Consider the following 15,692-nt stretch of genomic DNA (forward strand, 5'->3'; position numbering starts at 1 on the left):
ATATAGTGCACTCTCCTGAGCTTACGTCCCTGCTTTTCAACAACAGATACCAAAAGAACAAAGAAAATTTCATAATAGAAGTAAATTCGAAAGTTGTTTAAAATTGTATGCTTTATCTTAATCATGAAAGAAAGATTTTGGGTTTCATGTCCCTTTAAGTGCAGGAAACCGCTTTCCTTATGTTCTTGGGGTTATATATACTGTATTCAATTTAATGTGTGATTCCCTAAAGTTGGTTGAGAGGTTAGCAGCATAATTCTATGATAATGCTAATTCTGCAAATAGAATAACTGGTTTTCAAACAGGTCCTCAGGCCTCCCCAACCGACCAGGTTTTCAGGATTACCTTGGATGAGAGCAGGTAAAATAACCATGGTTACTAATCAGCTGATTATTTCACCTGTGCTCTAGCTCAGATATCCACAAAAGTTGTCCTGTTAGGAAGACCTGAGGACAGGTTTGAAAACCAGTGATCTAGAGTTAGGTTTCAAGAAGAGCTCATTATGTTGCATCGTGCTAATGATACAGCGACATCACGAATACACGCAGATGGGTGTTCCCAATCTGCAATTGTAAGACCTCTTGGGGGTGCTTAGTCATCATGTCCAGCAAAAAGTTGGGGTTGCCCCATAATGGGAGATGTTTAACTTGACTAAAGCCTTTTCTCCAATGCTTACTACTTTTTAAAAAGCTGTCATAGGGTCCTTAAAAACGGGTATACTCTTCATACCTACTTGTAGACTGTCGGGATAGGTGTGGGACAAAAAGGCTAATAGAACAGATTCTATATTAGTAAAGGTAAGGCGAATATCACCGCCATCAAGTGTACTTTTACTTTAGTAAGGACAGCATAATTGCACTATTTCCTTCAGTGTTCATACCCAGTTTATTAAAACCAGTTCTGGGTTTTATTTTTATATTTTTATCCTCTATAATGTGCAATTTAAAAAAAAAAACAACTAAACTTTCCAGTTTATTTTTATTATCAAATTTATCTTGTTCTCTTCTAATCCTTTGCACATTAGGCTCAGGGATGTGCATATGTCTTGAGCACAAAAAAGTATTTGCGACACTGTAACAATGTTATATATTGTTGCAAACACTGCTGCCATACAGTGCTCTACAATGTTTGATATTGTTAATTATAATATGCAGTAAATTAAAAACAGACTTGTTACACAAGGAGAATGACAACAGAAAGAGTGCCCAATGAAGATATGCAATGTATATGACACTTTACAAGGTATGGCTCCACCTAGCTTTTAAAATGGTGTAATGCTCTCAGATAACTGTTTAGCCATTCTGTGTGGTCAGTAATAAATGGACAACCATATTACTCAAAGGCCATTAAAGGGACAGTCCAGTCAAAATTAAACTTGCATGATTCAGATAGGGCATGCAATTTTAAACAACTTTCCAATTAATTTTAATCATCAAATTTGCTTTGTTCTCTTAGTATTATTAGTTGAAAGCTAAACCTAGGTAGGCTTATATGATAATTTTTAAGCCCTTTAAGGCCGCCTCTTATCTCAATGCATTTGACAGTTTTTCACAGCTAGCGGGTGTTAGTTCATGTGAGCCATATAGATAACATTGTGCTCACGAACGTGGAGTTACTTATGAGAGGGTACTGATTGGCTAAAATGCAAGTCTGTTGAAAACTTAAATTATGCTTAACTGATCATTTTCTTTTCTTCAGGTGGAAAGAGTCCACAGCTGCATTCATTACGTTTGGGAATTAAGAACCTGGCCACTAGGAGGAGGCAAAGACACCCCCCAGTCAAAGGCTAAAATACTCCTCCCACTTCCCTCATCCCCCAGTCATTTTGCCGAGGAACAAGGACCAGAAGAAGAAACCTCAGGGTGAAAAGGTGCCAGAAGAACCAAAATAACAGACGCCTCACAGAAAAAATACGGGCGGGGAGCTGTGGACTCTTTCCATCTGAAGAAAAGAAAATTATCAGGTAAGTAATTTAAGTTTTTCTTCAAAAATGGAAAGAGTCCACAGCTGCATTCATTACTTTTGGGAAAACAATACCCATTCTGAGGGCACCTGGTTTGAAAACCCCTACCCAACAAAATCCCTCTTCGTCCGAAGCCGAGAACAACTTTGAAAAAAGGAAAAGGCCCAAAGACACTGACCCGCAGATAGTCCATAGCCTTGCTAGAGACCGCAGGAACTAGACTCGACTGAGTCAACAGCCTCCAAGAGACACCGTCCACAGCAGTCAGTCTCCAAACAACACACCCCTTACTAAAGAAAGGGAACAAACTACCGTATTCTTCCAGAAAGAAGGAAAGACACGGAGAAAACATGATTGTACTTGTAAAGCGCGGCTAATCCCCCTTAAGAGGCTCAAGGCGCTGCTCATTTTATTAACCTCGAAAGGAGGAAAGGCTGAGTAGACCTCGCCGGGGATCGAACTTGCAACCCTCGGTTTGCTACAGTACAGAGTAGCCACAGTGCATTAGTATGCAGAGCTAGCTTCCATAAATCTCAGAATACCGAAATATTCAGAATGAAACCTTGTGCAGCAAGCTCAGATAGGTCTGACAAACAACACCTGGAGCAAAAACACTGAACGCTGCAGTCATCTAAAAATGACTCTGAAACTTAAATACTTGCAGGGCAAGTAGAAAGCAGCTGAAGATAGGATCCTTCAGATTGCTAAAGTATTCACTAACCAGCGGATAACGTCGCAGGCTAAGAGCCACCAGTCCTTCCCACAAATCTTGAATGTGGAGAAAGGAGAAACATCAAAAAGGCTTACTGTACCTCGAATGCTCAGAGGACGAAATAGCAGAGCAACAGATCTCAGATCCTGCTCCAACACCAGACCAGTCCAAGCGACAGACATGTCTGATAGACAGGGGAACAGAAGACCCCAACCACAAGCCCCCAGGGAATGGAAGAAAAAAGGGGGGACTCACCCACCCCAAAAGAGCTCGGGTGCCAACCCAATCCGCTCCTCCAAAATAAGGCACTCCCAAGGAGAACCCCCTAGGACCTGGAACAGAGAAAAGTGCAATAGATCCGTAGGAAGACCTGTCACAAATCTCTTAGAAAGTCTCTACATAGAGAGACCAATTTCTAACAGGTGGAACAGAGCCCACAGAGAAGCAGATGCTGCCCCTTATAGAAATAAACCCCCTGATCCAACGTCCTACACACAGGGCAGGACAAGGACACTCCAGAGAAACCCCCAACTCATAAGGAAGATAAACTATCCCGTACAAAGGGAAGGGCACAGATAAGAACAACGTACATGTCCACAAGACATGAAGCCATAGTATGATCAAAACACGGACCGAATGAAAAATCATCCAGATACCACTGATGACCCAACAGAGAAAAAAACTCCCCATAGAGGAGCACACTCCGTCCAAAGGACAAGTCAGGCCTTAAGGTTTATAACCAGTACCCAAAAGGTGGATGAGAACTCTTTGGGTACTTGCAAGCCCAATGAGCTAGCCCCTATGTTGCAACAGAGGGTCCCTGAAAAAAACTGGATCGTCCTGAACCAGTCCATCGGATCATAAGTCTCCAGCCATCCAAGAAGGATCCAAGACAAGAACTCCAGACCCGGGACCCAAAATCGTAGTAGAACGAACAACACCCTCAGGGAACACAATATACAACGTCTGAAGCAATTAGACCTCACAGGCGATGAGAACCTGGAAATCCAGAGAACGGTACAGGAGTCACTCGTAATTCCCAGCCCAAAAGGAAAAGAGAACACCCCCCAGCAAGGTACTAGTTCGCGACAAAGTCACGCAATTTCTCTAGAGTCCAAAGGCCCCAAGGGCAGCACTAAGGGAAATGAAAACGAGAACAGAGTCACCCGAAAAAGAGTAGAGGAAAGGCTAGTCTCCATAATCCTTTCAGATTAACGTTCCAGAGGACCACACCCAAGGGAGAAGAATGCAAAGCATCCCGAACCCAGGCAGAAAAACATCCCCTAAGCAAAAAGCTTGCAAAAAGAGACAACACCTCCTATCGCCCCTGATATGGAGACGACTAACTCCCGAAGAAAAACAGAGCCTCACGGCCTTCACTTCCTTATTAAGCAGCCAAAGCCGCAACAAAAAATGGACAAAGTCCAGAAAGTCTCGACCCAAAGGAAGAGAACCTCTAAAAGGATACTTCCAAAGAGACCATGAAAGCTAAAACCATAAGAAACAGTGGTATGAAGGACCTAAATTCTCCAACCCACAACTGGAAGGAACACTCTAGTTCCCAAAAAAATTCAGAACGACTGAGCATGTCGCCGCGGATTTCAACGGAGTCCCGGCCCACTAGATTGAAAGGTGAATGAGAACTGAACCAATCCCCCATGCCCCTAAGCAACCGCGGACCCTCAAGTCCTCTCAGGATGCTAGTTGAAGCTTGTAAAACAAGACAATCACACAATCCTATTGTGATCACTGGGCGCCCTCACCGGACCATCCGGACATAAAAACAGAATTTATGCTTACCTGATAAATTACTTTCTCCAACGGTGTGTCCGGTCCACGGCGTCATCCATAACTTGTTGGAATATTCTCCTCCCCAACAGGAAATGGCAAAGAGCACAGCAAAAGCTGTCCATATAGTCCCTCCCAGGCTCCGCCCCCCCCAGTCATTCGACCGACGGACAGGAGAAAAAAACATAATTTATGCTTACCTGATAAATTCCTTTCTTCTGTAGTGTGATCAGTCCACGGGTCATCATTACTTCTGGGATATTACTCCTCCCCAACAGGAAGTGCAAGAGGATTCACCCAGCAGAGCTGCATATAGCTCCTCCCCACTACGTCACTCCCAGTCATTCGACCAAGGACCAACGAGAAAGGAAAAGCCAAGGGTGAAGTGGTGACTGGAGTATAAATTAAAAAATATTAACCTGCCTTAAAAACAGGGCGGGCCGTGGACTGATCACACTACAGAAGAAAGGAATTTATCAGGTAAGCATAAATTATGTTTTCTTCTGTTAAGTGTGATCAGTCCACGGGTCATCATTACTTCTGGGATACCAATACCAAAGCAAAAGTACACGGATGACGGGAGGGATAGGCAGGCTCTTTATACAGAAGGAACCACTGCCTGAAGAACCTTTCTCCCAAAAATAGCCTCCGATGAAGCAAAAGTGTCAAATTTGTAAAATTTGGAAAAAGTATGAAGCGAAGACCAAGTTGCAGCCTTGCAAATCTGTTCAACAGAGGCCTCATTCTTGAAGGCCCAAGTGGAAGCCACAGCTCTAGTAGAATGAGCTGTAATTCTTTCAGGAGGCTGCTGTCCAGCAGTCTCATAAGCTAAACGAATTATGCTACGAAGCCAAAAAGAAAGAGAGGTAGCGGAAGCTTTTTGACCTCTCCTCTGCCCAGAGTAAATGACAAACAGAGAAGACGTTTGTCGAAATTCCTTAGTTGCCTGTAAGTAAAATTTTAGAGCACGGACTACATCCAGGTTGTGCAGTAGACGTTCCTTCTTTGAAGAAGGATTTGGGCATAAAGAAGGAACAACAATCTCTTGATTGATATTCCTGTTAGTAACTACCTTAGGTAAGAACCCAGGTTTAGTACGCAGGACTACCTTATCCGAATGAAAAATCAAATAAGGAGAATCACAATGTAAGGCTGATAATTCAGAGACTCTTCGAGCCGAGGAAATAGCCATTAAAAATAGAACTTTCCAAGATAACAACTTTATATCAATGGAATGAAGGGGTTCAAACGGAACGCCCTGAAAAACATTAAGAACAAGGTTTAGACTCCATGGTGGAGCAACAGTTTTAAACACAGGCTTAATCCTGGTCAAAGCCTGACAAAAAGCCTGGACGTCAGGAACTTCTGACAGACGTTTGTGTAACAGAATGGACAGAGCTGAGATCTGTCCCTTTAATGAACTAGCAGATAAACCCTTTTCTAAACCTTCTTGTAGAAAAGACAATATCCTAGGAATCCTAACCTTACTCCAAGAGTAACCTTTGGATTCACACCAATATAGGTATTTACGCCATATCTTATGGTAAATCTTTCTGGTAACAGGTTTCCTAGCCTGTATTAAGGTATCAATAACTGACTCAGAAAACCCACGTCTTGATAAAATCAAGCGTTCAATTTCCAAGCAGTCAGCTTCAGAGAAGTTAGATTTTGATGTTTGAAGGGACCCTGTATCAGAAGGTCCTGTTTCAGAGGTAGAGACCAAGGTGGACAGGATGACATGTCCACCAGGTCTGCATACCAAGTCCTGCGTGGCCACGCAGGTGCTATTAGAATCACTGATGCTCTCTCTTGTTTGATTCTGGAAATCAATCGCGGAAGCAACGGGAAGGGTGGAAACACGTAAGCCATCCTGAAGTCCCAAGGTGCTGTCAGAGCATCTATCAGGACTGCTCCTGGATCCCTGGATCTGGACCCGTAACGAGGAAGCTTGGCGTTCTGTCGAGACGCCATGAGATCTATCTCTGGTTTGCCCCAACGTCGAAGTATTTGGGCAAAGACCTCCGGATGAAGTTCCCACTCCCCCGGATGAAAAGTCTGACGACTTAAGAAATCCGCCTCCCAGTTCTCCACTCCCGGGATGTGGATTGCTGACAGGTGGCAAGAGTGAGACTCTGCCCAGAGAATTATCTTTGATACTTCCATCATAGCTAGGGAGCTTCTTGTCCCTCCCTGATGGTTGATGTAAGCTACAGTCGTGATGTTGTCCGACTGAAACCTGATGAACCCCCGAGTTGTCAACTGGGGCCAAGCCAGGAGGGCATTGAGAACTGCTCTCAATTCCAGAATGTTTATTGGCAGGAGACTCTCCTCCTGACTCCATTGTCCCTGAGCCTTCAGAGAATTCCAGACGGCACCCCAACCTAGAAGGCTGGCGTCTGTTGTTACAATTGTCCAGTCTGGTCTGCTGAATGGCATCCCCCTGGACAGATGTGGCCGAGAAAGCCACCATAGAAGAGAATTTCTGGTCTCTTGATCCAGATTCAGAGAAGGGGATAAGTCTGAGTAATCCCCATTCCACTGACTTAGCATGCACAGTTGCAGTGGTCTGAGGTGTAAGCGTGCAAAGGGTACTATGTCCATTGCCGCTACCATTAAGCCGATTCCCTCCATGCATTGAGCCACTGACGGGTGTTGAATGGAATGAAGGGTGCGGCAAGCACTTTGAAGTCTTGTTAGCCTGTCCTCTGTCAGGTAAATCTTCATTTCTACAGAATCTATAAGAGTCCCCAGGAAGGGAACTCTTGTGAGTGGAACGAGTGAACTTTTCTTTTCGTTCACCTTCCATCCATGTGAACTTAGAAATGCCAGCACTAACTCTGTATGAGACTTGGCAGTTTGAAAGCTTGAAGCTTGTATCAGAATGTCGTCTAGGTATGGAGCTACCGAGATTCCCCGCGGTCTTAGTACCGCCAGAAGAGCACCCAGAACCTTTGTGAAGATTCTTGGAGCTGTAGCCAATCCGAATGGAAGAGCCACAAACTGGTAATGCCTGTCTAGGAAGGCAAACCTTAGGTAACGATAATGATCTTTGTGAATCGGTATGTGAAGGTAAGTATCTTTTAAATCTACAGTGGTCATGTACTGACCCTCTTGGATCATAGGTAAAATTGTCCGAATAGTCTCCATCTTGAACGATGGAACTCTTAGGAATTTGTTTAGGATCTTTAAGTCCAGGATTGGTCTGAAAGTTCCCTCTTTTTTGGGAACCACAAACAGATTTGAGTAAAACCCCTGTCCCTGTTCCGATCGTGGAACTGGATGGATTACTCCCATTAACAAGAGCTCTTGTACGCAGCGTAGAAACGCCTCTTTCTTTGTCTGGATTGTTGACAATCTTGACAGATGAAATCTCTCTCTTGGAGGAGAGTATTTGAAGTCCAGAAGGTATCCCTGAGATATTATCTCTAGCGCCCAGGGATCCTGGACATCTCTTGCCCAAGCCTGGGCGAAGAGAGAAAGTCTGCCCCCCACTAGATCCGATCCCGGATCGGGGGCCCTCAATTCATGCTGTCTTAGGGGCAGCAGCAGGTTTCCTAGTCTGCTTGCCCTTGTTCCAGGACTGGTTAGGTTTCCAGCCTTGTCTGTAGCGAGCAACAGCTCCTTCCTGTTTTGGTGCAGAGGAAGTTGATGCTGCTCCAGCTTTGAAATTACGAAAGGAACGAAAATTAGACTGTCTAGTCTTGGCTTTGAATTTGTCCTGAGGCAGGGCATGGCCTTTACCTCCTGTAATGTCAGCGATAATCTCTTTCAACCCGGGCCCGAATAAGGTCTGCCCTTTGAAAGGTATATTAAGCAATTTAGACTTAGAAGTAACATCAGCTGACCAGGATTTTAGCCACAGCGCCCTGCGTGCCTGAATGGCGAATCCTGAATTCTTCGCCGTAAGTTTAGTAAGATGTACTACGGCCTCCGAAATGAATGAATTAGCTAGTTTAAGGACTCTAAGCCTGTCCGTAATGTCGTCCAGAGTAGCTGAACCAATGTTCTCTTCCAGAGACTCAATCCAGAATGCCGCTGCAGCCGTGATCGGCGCAATGCATGCAAGGGGTTGCAATATAAAACCTTGTTGAACAAACATTTTCTTAAGGTAACCCTCTAACTTTTTATCCATTGGATCTGAAAAAGCACAGCTATCCTCCACCGGGATAGTGGTACGCTTAGCTAAGGTAGAAACTGCTCCCTCCACCTTAGGGACCGTTTGCCATAAGTCCCTTGTGGTGGCGTCTATTTGGAAACATTTTTCTAAATATCGGAGGGGGTGAGAACGGCACACCGGGTCTATCCCACTCCTTAGTAACAATTTCAGTAAGTCTCTTAGGTATAGGAAAAACCTCAGTACTCGTCGGTACCGCAAAATATTTATCCAACCTACACATTTTCTCTGGTATTGCAACTGTGTTACAATCATTCAGAGCCGCTAACACCTCCCCTAGTAATACACGGAGGTTTTCCAGTTTAAATTTAAAATTTGAAATATCTGAATCCAGTCTGTTTGGATCAGAACCGTCACCCACAGAATGAAGTTCTCCGTCCTCATGTTCTGCCACCTGTGACGCAGTGTCTGACATGGCCCTAATATTATCAGCGCACTCTGTTCTCACCCCAGAGTGATCACGCTTACCTCTTAGTTCTGGTAATTTAGCCAAAACCTCAGTCATAACAGTAGCCATATCCTGTAATGTGATTTGTAATGGCCGCCCAGATGTACTCGGCGCTACAATATCACGCACCTCCCTCTGAGCGGGAGATGTAGGTACTGACACGTGAGGCGAGTTAGTCGGCATAACTCTCCCCTCGTTGTTTGGTGAAATTTGTTCAATTTGTACAGATTGACTTTTATTTAAAGTAGCATCAATACAGTTAGTACATAAATTTCTATTGGGCTCCACTTTGGCATTGCAACAAATGACACAGGTATCATCCTCTGAATCAGACATGTTTAACACACTAGCAAATAAACTTGCAACTTGGAAATACAATTCAATTAGAATAATATTAAAACGTACTGTGCCTTTAAGAAGCACAGAAGATCTATGACAGTTGAAAATTAATAAATTGAAACAGTTATAGCCTCAATCCTTGTAAACAACACAACTTTAGCAAAGGTTTAATCCCATTAGCAAAGATAACAAATTCTGAAAGCAGGAAACAAATTACAGAATAAACGTTTTTTATCTCAGTCAAACTATAATTCTCACAGCTCTGCTGAGAGAAATTACCTCCCTCAAAATAAGTTTTGAAGACCCCTGAGCTCTGTAGAGATGAACCGGATCATGCAGGGAATACAATGAGTTGCTGACTGAAATATTTGATGCAGTAAAAGCGCCAAAAAAACGGCCCCTCCCCCTCACACACAGCAGTGAGGGAGAACAGAAACTGTCAGAAAAACAGATTAAGCAACTGCCAAGTGGAAAAATAGTGCCCAAACATTTATTCACTCAGTACCTCAGTAAATGAAAACGATTTTACATTCCAGCAAAAACGTTAAACATAATCTCTAGTTATTAAACAGCTTTATGTATTTCTTACAGTGTAATTCTAGTGAAGTACCATTCCCCAGAATACTGAAGTGTAAAGTATACATACATGACATTATATCGGTATGGCAGGATTTTCTCATCAATTCCATTGTCAGAAAATAAAAACTGCTACATACCTCTATGCAGATTCATCTGCCCGCTGTCCCCTGATCTGAAGTTTACCTCTCCTCAGATGGCCGAGAAACAGCAATATGATCTTAACTACTCCGGCTAAAATCATAACAAAAACTCTGGTAGATTCTTCTTCAAACTCTGCCAGAGAGATAATAACACACTCCGGTGCTATTTTAAAATAACAAACTTTTGATTGAAGATATAAAACTAAGTATAATCACCATAGTCCTCTCACACATCCTATCTAGTCGTTGGGTGCAAGAGAATGACTGGGAGTGACGTAGTGGGGAGGAGCTATATGCAGCTCTGCTGGGTGAATCCTCTTGCACTTCCTGTTGGGGAGGAGTAATATCCCAGAAGTAATGATGACCCGTGGACTGATCACACTTAACAGAAGAAAAGGAGAAACTATAGGGTGCCGTGGTGACTGTAGTTAAAGAAAGAAATTTATCAAACCTGATTAAAAAACCAGGGCGGGCCGTGGACCGGACACACCGTTGGAGAAAGTAATTTATCAGGTAAGCATAAATTCTGTTTTCTCCAACATTGGTGTGTCCGGTCCACGGCGTCATCCATAACTTGTGGGAACCAATACCAAAGCTTTAGGACACGGATGAAGGGAGGGAGCCAATCAGGTTACCTAAACAGAAGGCACCACGGCTTGCAAAACCTTTCTCCCAAAAATAGCCTCCAAAGAAGCAAAAGTATCAAATTTGTAAAATTTGGCAAAAGTGTGCAGAGAAGACCAAGTCGCTGCCTTACATATCTGATCAACAGAAGCCTCGTTCTTAAAGGCCCATGCGGAAGCCACAGCCCTAGTAGAGTGAGCTGTGATTCGTTCAGGAGGCTGCCGTCCTGCAGTCTCGTAAGCCAATCGGATGATGCTTTTCAGCCAAAAGGAAAGAGAGGTAGCAGTAGCTTTTTGACCTCTCCTCTTGCCAGAATAAACGACAAACAAAGAAGACGTTTGTCTGAAATCCTTTGTTGCTTCTAAATAGAACTTTAAAGCACGGACTACATCTAAATTGTGTAACAAACGTTCCTTCTTTGAAACTGGATTCGGGCACAAAGGCGGCACAACTATTTCCTGGTTAATATTCTTGTTGGAAACAACTTTTGGAAGGAAACCAGGTTTAGTACGCAAAACAACCTTATCTGAATGAAACACCAGATAGGGCGGAGTACACTGCAGAGCAGATAATTCAGAAACTCTTCTAGCAGAAGAAATTGCAACCAAAAACAGAACCTTCCAAGATAACAACTTGATATCTATGGAGTGTAAGGGTTCAAACGGAACCCCTTGAAGAACTGAAAGAACTAAATTTAGACTCCAGAGAGGAGTCAAAGGTCTGTAAACAGGCTTGATCCTGACCAAAGCCTGAACAAAAGCTTGAACATCTGGCACAGCTGCCAGTCGTTTGTGTAACAAGACAGATAAAGCAGAAATCTGTCCTTTTAGAGAACTCGCTGACAATCCCTTATCCAAACCTTCTTGGAGAAAGGAAAGGATCCTAGGAATTTATTATTGTCCCTAAGAGAGGAACTCTTGTCGACGGAGACAGGGAACTTTTCTCTATGTTCACCTTCCACCCGTGAGATCTGAGAAAGGCCAGAACGATTTCTGTGTGAGCCTTTGCCTTTGAAAGAGACGACGCTTGTATTAGAATGTCGTCCAAGTAAGGTGCCACCGCTAGGAGGGACCCGAGCACCTTTGTGAAAATCCTTGGAGCAGTGGCTAGCCCGAATGGGAGAGCCACAAACTGGTAATATTTGTCCAGAAAGGCGAACCTTAGGAACTGATGATGATCTTTGTGGATAGGAATATGTAGATACGCATCCTTTAGATCCACGGTAGTCATAAATTGACCCTCCTGGATTGTAGGTAAAATCTTTCGAATAGTTTCCATTTTGAACGATGGCACTCTGAGAAATTTGTTTAGAATCTTTAAATCCAGAATTGGTCTGAAGGTTCCCTCTTTTTTGGGAACTACAAACAGATTTGAGTAAAACCCCAGTCCTTGTTCCACAGTTGGAACTGGGTGTATCACTCCCATTTTTAACAGGTCCTCTACACAATGTAAGAATGCCTGTCTCTTTATTTGGTTTGAAGATAAACGAGAGATGTGGAACCTTCCCCTTGGGGGTAGTTCCTTGAATTCTAGAAGATAACCCTGAGAGACTATTTCTAGTGCCCAGGGATCCTGAACATCTCTTGCGCAAGCCTGAGCAAAGAGAGAGAGTCTGCCCCCTACTAGATCTGGTCCCGGATCGGGGGCTACCCCTTCATGCTGTCTTGGTAGCAGCAGCAGGCTTCTTGGCCTGTTTACCCTTGTTCCAGCCTTGCATCGGTTTCCAAGCTGGTTTGGTCTGGGAAGCATTACCCTCTTGTCTAGAGGCTGCAGAGTTGGAGGCCGGTCCGTTCCTGAAATTGCGAAAGGAACGAAAATTGGACTTATTCTTAGCCTTGAAAGGCCTATCTTGTGGGAGGGCATGGCCCTTACCCCCAGTGATGTCTGAAATAATCTCTTTCAATTCTGGCCCAAAGAGGGTCTTACCTTTGAAAGGGATATTAAGCAATTTTGTCTTGGAAGATACATCCGCTGACCAAGACTTTAGCCAGAGCGCTCTGCGCGCCACAATTGCAAACCCTGAATTTTTCGCCGCTAATCTCGCTAATTGCAAAGCGGCATCTAAAATAAAGAAATTAGCCAACTTAAGTGCGTGAATTCTGTCCATAACCTCCTCATACGGAGTCTCTCTACTGAGCGATTTTTCAAATTTTATTAGAATAAAAACACATTTGATTTATGTTTGTGATTTTGGAAGGGTATTATAAAAATGGAATATACATAATGTTTGGGATGAAAGCCCTGTACAGCTACATTGGAAGAGGATCCTCTGCCAATGATACATTTGTTTAATATGTTATGAGCAAAACAATTTGATGCTTTGATGTTTCCAGTTACCACAGCCCCTGCTGTGTATTAAGGCACCACAAAGTCTGTCTGTACCCTGTGTGAGAATTCTCAGAATCATCTTCAACCAAGACAAAATGTTTCTGAAATCACTCCTAAAGTCATGAAAGTTTCAGACCACAAACTCTGAGATTTTAAAATAATGTTACATTTCTGCACCAGTGTGTTAAAAAGTAAGTGTTAAAGTTTCCTATCTGACAGAAAGCTACAAATAAATATCCTAGAATAGCAGTTTGTGATTAGGATCCTGTGCACACATTAGTAAAATATCACATTTCTACTCTCAACCATCACGTAAGTGTTTCACTTCTGGTCGACAAGAGTCTTGTATCTCTCATGCTACCAAAAAAAAAAAAAAAAAAAAAAAAAATCAATGTCCTGAATTTCATAAATATCTGTGTGCTTTGGTACCTGTTGTTCAAATGATCATTGCTTTGGGAACCCATGTAGACGCAGTTCTCAGCTCAGTGTCTCACAGTTTAGAATGTCAGATTTACAAAGCCGTTTGCTATACCCCTTCTCATTTAAAAAAAAAAATCACAGCAACCCAATGAAAGTGCACATTAGTGACGTTCGTAAACAGCTACCTATCACATCATCAGGCTGTTAACCCTTAAAATGTGGAAACCGGAGCCGTTTACAGTTTTAACCCCCTAACAGTCCCAGCCCCAGCCTTTGCTTCGACTTCACCAAACCCAGGGAAGTATACGATACCAAATGAAGCCTTCTAGGAACCTTTTCAACTAATTCCAGACCCACACACATGCAGCTGCATGTACTGCTCTCAAAAGTAACTGCGCAGTAATGGCGCGAAAATGAGGCTCTGTCTACTACAGAGAAGGCCCTTCCTGACTGGGAAGGTGTCTAAACCAGTGCCTGACGTAAAAAAACGTTCCCCAAAGTTATAAAGTGTGAATTTCAACATCAAACTGTATAAAGTGCCTAAATAAAGCAATCGATCTAGCCCATAAAAGTGTCTACCAGTTTTATAGCCCATATTAAGCCCTTTATTCTGTTTAAGACTAAGAAAATGGCTTACCGATCCCCATGAGGGGAAAAATGACAGCCTTCCAGCATTACACAGTCTTGTTAGAAATATGGCTAGTCATACCTTAAGCAGAAAAGTCTGCCAACTGCTCCCCCCAACTGAAGTTATCTCATCTCAACAGTCCTGTGTGGGAACAGCAATCGATTTTAGTTACTGCTGCTAAAATCATACTCCTCTCACAAACAGAACTCTTCATCTTTTTCTGTTTCAGAGTAAATAGTACATACCAGCACTATTTTAAAATAACAAACTCTTGATAGTAGAATAAAAACTACAACTAAACACCACATACTCTTCACCATCTCCGTGGAGATGCTACTTGTTCAGAGCGGCAAAGAGAGTGACTGGGGGGGGCGGAGCCTGGGAGGGACTATATGGACAGCTTTTGCTGTGCTCTTTGCCATTTCCTGTTGGGGAGGAGAATATTCCCACAAGTTATGGATGACGCCGTGGACCGGACACACCAATGTTGGAGAAAAGGTGCCACGTGTCTGAACTAGGCCTCAAAGACAGAAGGATTTGTATCCAGTCAGGGCCAACTTGAAACCAAGGGCCCCAGCACTGTCAAGGCCACATAGAGTCTCCCCTGATGATGGAGGGATAAAGAACAGTCAGACAGACGTTTGTAAACAGAGCGAACAAAATCACGAGTATCAATTCCAGAGAGGAAAGTTCCAGAAGGAAACATCACACCACAACATGAGCTTTAAACCAAATAAAAATCATCCTCACCGGATGAAAATAAAAGATAAGGCAACCCATAGGTTATCGCCTAGGAAGAAAGGACAGACCCGCAGGACCAGCTCAACAGGGGTCTGAGACTTCCAAGCTCAGAACTGGAAAAGGATACACAAATAACAAAGACTATAAGAAGATAACTTCATCCCCTTATGTCTATGTATGCAAGCCAGTCGAAGAGTAAGACTGAGAATCCCCAGATCCATTAAGAGTGGGATCCTTCTGACACTTCTCTGCCAACCTCCTGGAATGAAAGGCAAAGAATAACTGGGGGATGAGGGAAGTGGGAGGAGTATTTAAGCCTTTGGCTGGGGTGTCTGCCTCCTCCTGGTGGCCAGGTTCTAAATTCCCAAAAGTAATGAATGCAGCTGTGGACTCTTTCCATTTATGAAGAAAATGCTGAAATAAGGAGGCAGTCTGCAGAGGCTTAGATATAAGGTAGTTACAGAGGTTAAAGGTATATTAATATAACCGTGTTGGTTATGAAAAACTGGGGAATGGTTAATAAAGGGATTATTTATGTTTTTAAACAATAAAAATTGTGGAGTAAACTGTCCGTTTAAGTTCAAGGACTATTAAATACAGTAGAAATGCATAATTAACAAGTGAAAAATAAAAAGACAATGCAGTAACACTTAATTTTAATTTCAAATAAGCATATTTTTTTACTGACACAAACTTATTTTTCCCCCCATTTGTCAGTCCCCTGTATCATGTGAAAGCAGTCAGCCAATCAGAAACTAGTATACATATACACTGAACATGCTCAGTAGGAGCTGGAGCCTCAAAAAGT

At 43.1% G+C, this 15,692-nt stretch overlaps 1 protein-coding gene across 1 annotated transcript in view; it reads right to left on the reverse strand.

Annotated features, from left to right (window-relative positions):
* SPECC1L (sperm antigen with calponin homology and coiled-coil domains 1 like) overlaps window positions 1–15,692 on the reverse strand; it is a 215,214-nt gene that overhangs the window by 118,516 nt on the left and 81,006 nt on the right. The gene's annotated exons all lie outside the window — the stretch shown is intronic.

This window comes from Bombina bombina, chromosome 2 (genome assembly GCF_027579735.1).
Source record: "Bombina bombina isolate aBomBom1 chromosome 2, aBomBom1.pri, whole genome shotgun sequence".
NCBI lineage: Eukaryota > Metazoa > Chordata > Amphibia > Anura > Bombinatoridae > Bombina > Bombina bombina.